Here is a 9060-nt window from a genome sequence, read left to right as displayed (position 1 = left end):
TTAGTTGGACATTTTCGTTCATTTTTAGTATTGCTTTCTGATCTCATTTGCTGCTATAACTTAGTTTGGTATTGAATTTTCTCTTAAACCGAATTTCATCCTGAGAAATATTTTTTGGGGAAGGTTTCAGTTTTTTCTGATAACACATTCTTCAAACATTCTAATTGATATTTTTGCCTTTCTGTCCAATAATGTATGGAGAGGTGGAAGATTTACATTTCTACTGCAGATGTTGGGCATAATCGCGTGGCACTGGTTTTAAATATGCAAACCAGTATCTGTACCTTGAAGAGATAAATTATCGTGTTTTTCAAGTGCCCCTGACCACTGCCCCGTATTTGATGAATGGTTTCTCTATTGCAGTTTACATCCACAGCAGGATCCTTGCACTGCAACCCAATTCATCTCTACGAAGTTTCTACACACGATCAGGGCTTTCGTAACTTGAGTGGTTATATCCTTTTCAAGTTTATTCCAGAGCAGTTCACCAATCAACACCCCCTTCTTCTGAGAATGCATCTTTCCTTGTGGACCTCCCCTATTTATGATGATAGAACTGGTGTCTTGCTCTAATACTATTTCTGGTGTTCTAGTGACTAGTGAATGTGATATTCATCTGGAGATTGTCCCATCTACTCTACTCGCATCAAATATTTTTTCTAGTCGATTGTCCATATCGACGAAGATAAAGTATTTTCCACTTCAGAGTCTCTGTTCCTTTGTAGTTATCGACAACTTTTTTCATCGTCTTGACTAAAAACGATGTAAGGCTGATTTGTGTGAAGGTCTTGAAATACGTGTTACTCCTTTCCAATTTTGACATGAAGGAGGCATGTCTTCAAAGTTCTGGTATGAATACTCACTTACCAAAGAAGTAAAACTCTGAAACACAATTTTATAAATAGATATATCAAATTCGTATATAATGCCCAGATACTATTGATTGGTCGATGTTTATATTTATATAAATTATTATAAGGGTGAATATAAAATATATAAATTTCGAATATAAATTCCTTTACTCATAAAAACAGAACTTGTTGATAGAATAAAGAGTTGAAAAAAATATAATTCAAACTAATCAATATTTAAACAGCAAAATAATGAGGAAATGAAAGCTAAAAATTTTATAATAAATGTTGTATCTGACCCTTATTGAATCCACTATGGAAGGGAAACGTTATCAAGGATCCACACTTCCATATTTCTCTTGAATTGTTCAATTTATTCACTGAAACGAATTCACAAACCAATCCACACGGTAACCGGAAACTTCAGCTGGAAACAACATTTTGAAATAGCACGGGGACTTTTTTCTTATCACACATCTGAATTAGGGAATTATTCATTCCGTCTTTTGTTAATTTGGCTTCATTTGTAAATAGTGTCATGTACAGCGTTGGTCAATGATTGTTAATCCATCTCCAGGATGTAGTCGCAGAACCATATTGAATTTTTGATTGAGTAACATTGAGTTCTCCACTTACTTCTAATGATTATTGTAGAGTTCCTAGTAACAGCGACAGTAATATTATCTTCCTGCGCTCCTTTACAGTTGATTCGAGAGTTGCTTAGTTAAGTTTTCAGACAAATAAAAACAAATATTTATAATGGCTTTTTCAAAATAATCTCTATCATTGGGTGCCAAACAAGGACTGTATGGCGGATGACCCATTAATTTGAATTTTGACTGTTCAAAAACGTTTTTGTTTGAACGGATGTGTTAGATGTCTGATTTTTTTGAACACATCTGGTAAACAAATGCTGTTATACTATTCAGAATTGACCGTTGCTCCAATGGAACGGTGGCGGCATGTCACTTCCGAAAAAGGCAACAATTTGCTTCGAAGTACGTAAAGTTACTCATGACTCGCCCTGTAGTTTTTTTATATATTTATGTATGAAATAATAGTTTAGAGTTGAATATATGGCAATACGTTTATTGTATATATAAAATTATACCCCATTAACTTTGCAAGCATTTCAACATTTATGAAGTTTTTTGTTCATTAAAATGCTCATAACTATACGGAATTGTGTAGATATATTCTTTATCGAATAACCGTTCAATAGGGTCGGAATTTATGTGACTCTATAAATCATTTCTAAATGTATTTCTGAAATACCTGTTCCGTTTTCAATTTCACGCAGATGCTTTTTATGATTTACTTGTATGTATCCCAATTTATTTCCGTTCCATTGGCCTTTCATATATAGGTAAACTGTTGTTTCACAAAAAGTCCATATAGTTCAATAGTACATAATTTCTTCTATTGTATTCTGTACATTCTTTATATTCTTTAGATAAGACTTTCCAGTAGAATGAGCTTCTCTTTTATTGTGGATTGAAAATAGGTTATTAACTTGTTAGAAATCTTTGGAATTAAGTATTTTCGTTTAACCGTATTGTGTTGAGGTAAGATCTGAGTTTTTTAAATAATTTTGCAGAGCTAATCGTGAACATTACGGAATATTTTTTTAACCATAAGCATTTATACTCTTTATATTCTATTTTTATGTACGAGTGAGTAAGAAAACCTACTTACTAATTCAAAACAAATATTTCCTAAAATTTTCATAAATGTACCTGAGCTTATACAATAGAATAAAGTTTAAACTGATCTAAGCCCTGTGTACATAACCGTATCATAAGATCTACGAGTAGTATCTACCTATTTACCAAAGTTATAAATTCTGTTTTATTATAAGTCCAAGAATTTCTTCCCCAGAAATTTTACGGAAAATGCGAATTTAGACTTTTCTATATAGTGATGAGGCCCAATATTCAATTGTTTTCAATCAATTACAAAAGTGATGAACCGGAGAAGAAATATATGAATCGTGTTTCAATGAGCGACATACGCCAAATGAAGTTTGGTAAGATAAAACTGTTTGTAGAAGTCGAATAATTTATCCACTGGATTGAATTCACTAAAAGGAAAGGGACAAATTGATGATAGAACATATCGGCAGTTTAAATAGTTTCGTAAAGGTGGTTCATTGAATTAATCTACCCGTATTGTAATATATGTGAATCCTGAAAACTGGGAAAAGGCAGTTGATCCGACGATTAAAGAAGAAGAGAAAATAAGGAAAGTGGACAATGTTACTGTTAAAATTATCGAACCACTCATTGTGAATATTGTGAAATAGTTCATTTTCATTCCGATTCTGATTTGGATTTGTAAGAAGGAGCTCTACTTATACTGATGAGTTTTATTATTGAAATTATTCTTTATCAACGTAAGGTTGTTTAAAAATCAAAGTTTAAGCTCTTATACCTATATAATCAATATGACCACTGTGTGCTAGATAACTTGTATAAAATTTAGACTTTTAAATTTTTATCTTCGGGTGTTAATTAGTCTAAGTCTATACCCGATATATTCATTATAATTATACCAATGTTATTTTATACAAAAATACTGGAGGTATAACTTTTGAAAAAATATTCACTGTCTACTAAATGCTACGTCATTTTATTTCTCTCTCATTTATAAAAATGGGATATACATAGGATACCCATTAATTAATTTCTCAATATCAGAATTAACGTTTTAATGAAATAGGAAAGGGTCATTATTTTTTTTTTTCGAATTTTAATTGTGGTGCAATGTTAATCAGTAAGACTGAATAAATGTGTAAGTAAGAATATAATACTTACAGAAATACACTTCATTGTTCATTTTTATTGTACATGTATGGACATTTTTGTATGAAACGGAATAAAAATTTCTATCCTAATCAACAAACATCTTTCTTAGCTGAAACATTTCATATCTTCTGGAATATGTTTATATATATATATATATATATATATATATATATATACACAATTTGATTCCCGATTTAATACTTTTTTATATATTTATTCATATTCTTACTTCTTCACTCAAACTCTTCTTTCCTATCCAATGATTTTCGTTTCGTGCCTACCTTCCATTATTCATCCCATTTGTTTGAACCCAAAGAGTTTCTTTTTGTTTAGGTTGAAATGTTTGCATCAACGTTCAAGTTTTCAAGATTTTTTTTACTATACTGCATTCAACTCACACACCGTTTGTCTGTTTGTATGGTGCAAATGTTGAAATCAATATTTAATTAACCTCCCATTAACCAATCAACTTGGAATTTTGTATGTTTACTTATTTCCAATGACAATACAAATTCATTCCCCAATACTCAAATAGCTTTAGAAACAGTTGTACACGCCTATTTGTATTTTCAAATACGCATTTATTCATAAAAAATTATACAGAGTGTATCATGTGCACTAAATATTTATTTTAAATGCATCCCTTTGTCTTATACCTATCCTCAACTATTTCAGACATATTGACTATTCTCAGATTTATTACCCAAATTAACATCAGAAACAAAAAATTATTCTATTTCAAAAATTTGCTGAATTCCAGTCAATATTGAGTAAGTAAGCCAAAACTATTCTAGCGTTCCTTTTTCAAATACAAATTGGAAAAAATTGTTTATTTACGTTTAAAACTCAAGCCTTAGCAACTTATTGTCTGCCTGCATGACAGTAATAATCAGTATCAGTGCTACTGTCGTTTCTTCATCAGAAAAATGCTTCATTAAACAGAAGTGAGAAAAATTCGTACATTCGGATACAACTATATCGCCTATATTCCAAGGAACAATTAGCAAAATAGAAAGGCAGCCCTAGGACAGTTCAATGTTATCCACACATCAATTTTTCGAATGAGATACGAAAATAAAATGCATCCCTATAAAATGATACCAGCTCAGAAAATTTTTGGAAGACGATTTTTATAGGAAAACGTATTTTGTGAGCAAATAATGGCAATGCTAGATAACAAAGGAATCCAATTAGAAAATGTTCTGTTTTATGATAACATCACATTTATATTTTACGGTCATGTTATCACCATCCTTACTAAATGAGAGAAGAGCATACGCAATATTTTGGAAAAATAAACGTTTGGACAGGAATGATTGGAAATCATGTCATAAGTCCCTTCCCTACCGTCATAGATGGTAACTTGAATGGAGATATTCAGAATTGATCGAAAATAATGTTGTCTCGACTTAAACAAACTTATCTTTATTCAGCAAACCCACAAAGTCCTGCGAATATAATATGGTAACATTTCAAGCTTCAGCGAACCCTTGTTGAAGCTGCCTTGCTGTTACATGTCTTCTTCGTTAAGCTTACAGTTTCAAAAATCTATTATCTGCAGGTTTAGTTGCCGACGGCTGACCACGCACTTGACTTCTATGATATCATCCGATCTCGTGATATCTAGCAACCCTTAACTGAGATTTGATTTTCTAGTTCCAGTATATTGGCAGCTTACTCTCAGCTCTGACTGCGCATGTTTTCAATAAGAGCAATTATTCTAACAATTTTCTTCATTGTGAAATTAAAATTTCTGTTCACACGCTCTTCCATAGTCAATCTTAATTTTGAAATTACCAAGAAAACTAATAGATATTTCTCTTACCTAGTTTTTTTCTTTCTGTTAGTTTTTAGTAGTGTAACAATAATAAAATTCCACTAATACTACTTTCTGCGCAATGTTAAACATAATGCGATACTTTTTTGATGGAGTATGCTTTTAAATGGGTTGAATCATCATCTTCGTCTTCAAGGACTCAAGAAACTGGATAATTTGTTATTAAAAATTGGAATTCATTTTGCCGAAATTGAAACTTGGCTAGACTACGAATTATTATCAGTGAATTTCAAAAAAGCAGTTCATGTGATCTTATCATATAAAATTCTCTCACAAAAAAGTCAGTAAATGAAAATAGATATTTGTGACTAATTAGTGACTAATTTGTGACTAATTTTGTATAGTTCTTTAAGATTCAAAATTAATGTGAATTTGATCAAATTTATGTGTTCATAGGTTGCGGAGTTGTTTCAAAAGAGCACTATAATGCGAGAAATAGACTTTATAACGCCAGAAATACACAAAATTATCTTAGGAACTAAATTTTTGAATAAGATGATGAAGATGATATAAAAAATGAGAATACACAAAAAGCTATAAGAGTGAATTTAAAGGAGATAAGGAATAGTCCTTTATCTAAAACGAACTGAATAGTCCGTGAAAATTTGGTTAATTATTTCCTCTCGAGAGTTAATTGGTGGGATGCATTATAGAGTTATGTAATGAACCTAGTGAAAGTCAGTTGTGGCTTTATGGGTGGAATAAGTGGTGGTATTGGCGGCAGTAGTCTCCCACGCACGACAAGAAAAAAGAAATTGAGTTATTTCCTCCCAGCTAAAAATTCGTGAAATTGTAACCATCCACATATCTTGAAATAAAAAACAATCAGCTGACTATACTATATACGTAAGCTGGTGTCTCGAACATGAAAAAAATGTATACATTCGGTGATTTCCTCTCAAATAAATATTTTATTGATTATTCATATGTAACTGTGAATTTATATATATATATATATATATATATATATATATATATATATATATATATATATATATATATATATATATATTCTATTACGTAGGAGTTAAGCGGAAGCATCTCTTGTCTATGTAAATGCATCAGCTGACCAGGTTTCCCTCGACTACTGATAGCTGCTGTTTTTTTTATTTATTACAGCAGTTTATTAAAAATCAGTTTACAAATTTTAATCTGGGAGAAAGTGGCCTATCTTTAGTTACTAACATGGTAAATCTTTCAGAAAATATTCACGTTTGCATGGAAGTTGGCGTTGGGAAAATTCGAAAATTTATAAATGTTTCGCAACTATATGAAGCTGTAGTATCCGATTTGAGCGCAGAACTTCCGGCACTCCATGCATTCACAGGATGTGATTATAATCCAGCTTTTTTCAGAAAAAGAAACAAACGTCCTTTTTCAATAATGGCGACATCGTGAAAATTTATTGAGTGTTTCATCAAAATGTCCAAAGCATCAACATCAACAAAGAGTTTGTTAGTCATATATATGGATTTTATCGCCTCAAAAGCAAACAGGTAAGGAAAGAGTAGCGTTGTTCGAATGAACCCATAAATTTTTGGACACAAATACGTTTGAATTACTCAAAAAAAGCATCCAGTCAGAAGAACGTAATATTTTTTTCTATCATTTTAAATATATTATACTAAAAATTACTGTACTGTAGAATGTAGGAAATGTAGTTTCTTTTTCTAAAGGTGGTAATTTTTTTCGCTTTGGCCACCAAGTTCCATTTCTTAAGACGGGAAGCAAGAAGTACAGACGGTTGCTTTGATAACCCCAAATCACGTGCTAAATCATTCAACTTACTTTGAACAATTAAATGTGGCTCGCCGAAACTGGTACTTGGAGTAAAAATAGGGTCGGTGCATTGTTCTTCGGAGCTTCCTGATAATACGTTGTCTTCAGTATCTTTTAAAACAATATTTTGTGGATCTAAAGGCGCCATCGGTAAAGGTAAATCTTCGTTATGGGGAACAGGTCGTATAGCAGACGGCAAATTTGGATACTATATTGTGCTTTCCGTTCTCAAAATAACCTTCAGTCTTTGTTAGACAAAAATAGCAGTCGTCAAAATGGTTAGTAGGTTCCTGCCATACTATTGGAGTTGCAAAAGGCATGCTTTTTTCTTCCCATTCATCCACTGGACCAATGACATGCTACAACTAACACCAAGACCAGCAGTGGGAGCCCACTTACAATGAAACTCAACAGAATTTTTTATGTTATTTTTATGTTTATTATTTTATTTTTTCGGCTATGAAATTTACCGATATTAACTGCCCATTTATAAAATTACCTATCTGCTAATGTAAACAGGGATAATTAAGCTATTGAAAAGTGGTACGTTTTAGGGCTTATTAAATATTTTTTTGATTATTGGACGGATATTTCCATTTTAAAAATAAAGGACTTGCCTGTGTTAAGAAAATCTTGCCAATGTTATCGCTTAAGAAGAGCTTGGTCGTGTATTTCTGTTGCTGGGTCCCGGACCAGAAAACTTATATAGATTGCAATACCATATTATCGGAAATAACTTTTCTCTCAACTATTTTTGTTCTTCTTCTCATATGTAACAATAACTCAGGATAATTTTAGGATTAATTACTAAATTGGTTCAAATATTTAATTATTTAGTCTCCATTTATCAAATTATCTCACCATGTACAAACTATCGCTCACATAGTTTCTGTTGTTATTTATGTGTTTATTGAAATGCATGTAATCATACAGGTCGTTATATCCATCAGTATAGTCGAATATAACGAGAAACCATCTTGATAAAAATACATTCTACGATTTTGCTTTAAAGGAAGCTCATCCAATTTACGATTAAGAAATTGCACAACGAATGAAAATATATTTACCGATTTACCGCATCCTCCAGGAACCCAATATTATTTACTTTTCAGTAAATTACGGCGAATCTAGTAATAACGATTTTCACTAGCCTGATGCGGACAGATTTTGAATGAATAACAATTTATCGCTGGTTTATATAAAAATTGGAGTGAACTTATTTTGAAAATTTATTTCAATCATATCAAGGCAGAAATCAGTGAAGTCTATAGGCGTGAGGGAATGAAACAAAAAAATATAATAATTTTTATTAAGGAAGTGCTACAGGATGTTTTTTACCATTTTGCATCAGTCCAAATGGAATTTGGTACTATCATTGTTGTAAAATCTAACTAGCACATCAAACATATCGTGAAAAAATTGGGAGAAATATCGAACAAAGTAATAAAATACGTTTTACATAAAATATTTGCTCTAGATACATACTACATATAATTCCGGCATAAAAACCTACAAGCAAATTGGAAGATGCGGAATCCTATGAAAACATAGCGATAGCGCTCAAAGACGGGAGATGGTGCTGCATACTAATAATTGGTGATTGGAGTGGTGAAATCGAAAGTATACTTGAGGCTAGTAGGCGATATCAAAAGCATTGGCATAAGCCCTAATGGTTCTGTAAAAAACCAAATTACGTTATTTTAACAAATAATAAACATAACTGCATAGACGTTACCGTTCTCAATCGTTTTCACATAGGAAGTAATCATAGACTTGTCAGAGCCAAAAT

This window comes from Diorhabda sublineata, chromosome 4, assembly GCF_026230105.1.
Source record: "Diorhabda sublineata isolate icDioSubl1.1 chromosome 4, icDioSubl1.1, whole genome shotgun sequence".
NCBI classification, from domain to species: Eukaryota; Metazoa; Arthropoda; class Insecta; order Coleoptera; family Chrysomelidae; genus Diorhabda; species Diorhabda sublineata.
Note: the sequence above shows the minus strand (reverse complement) of the source record.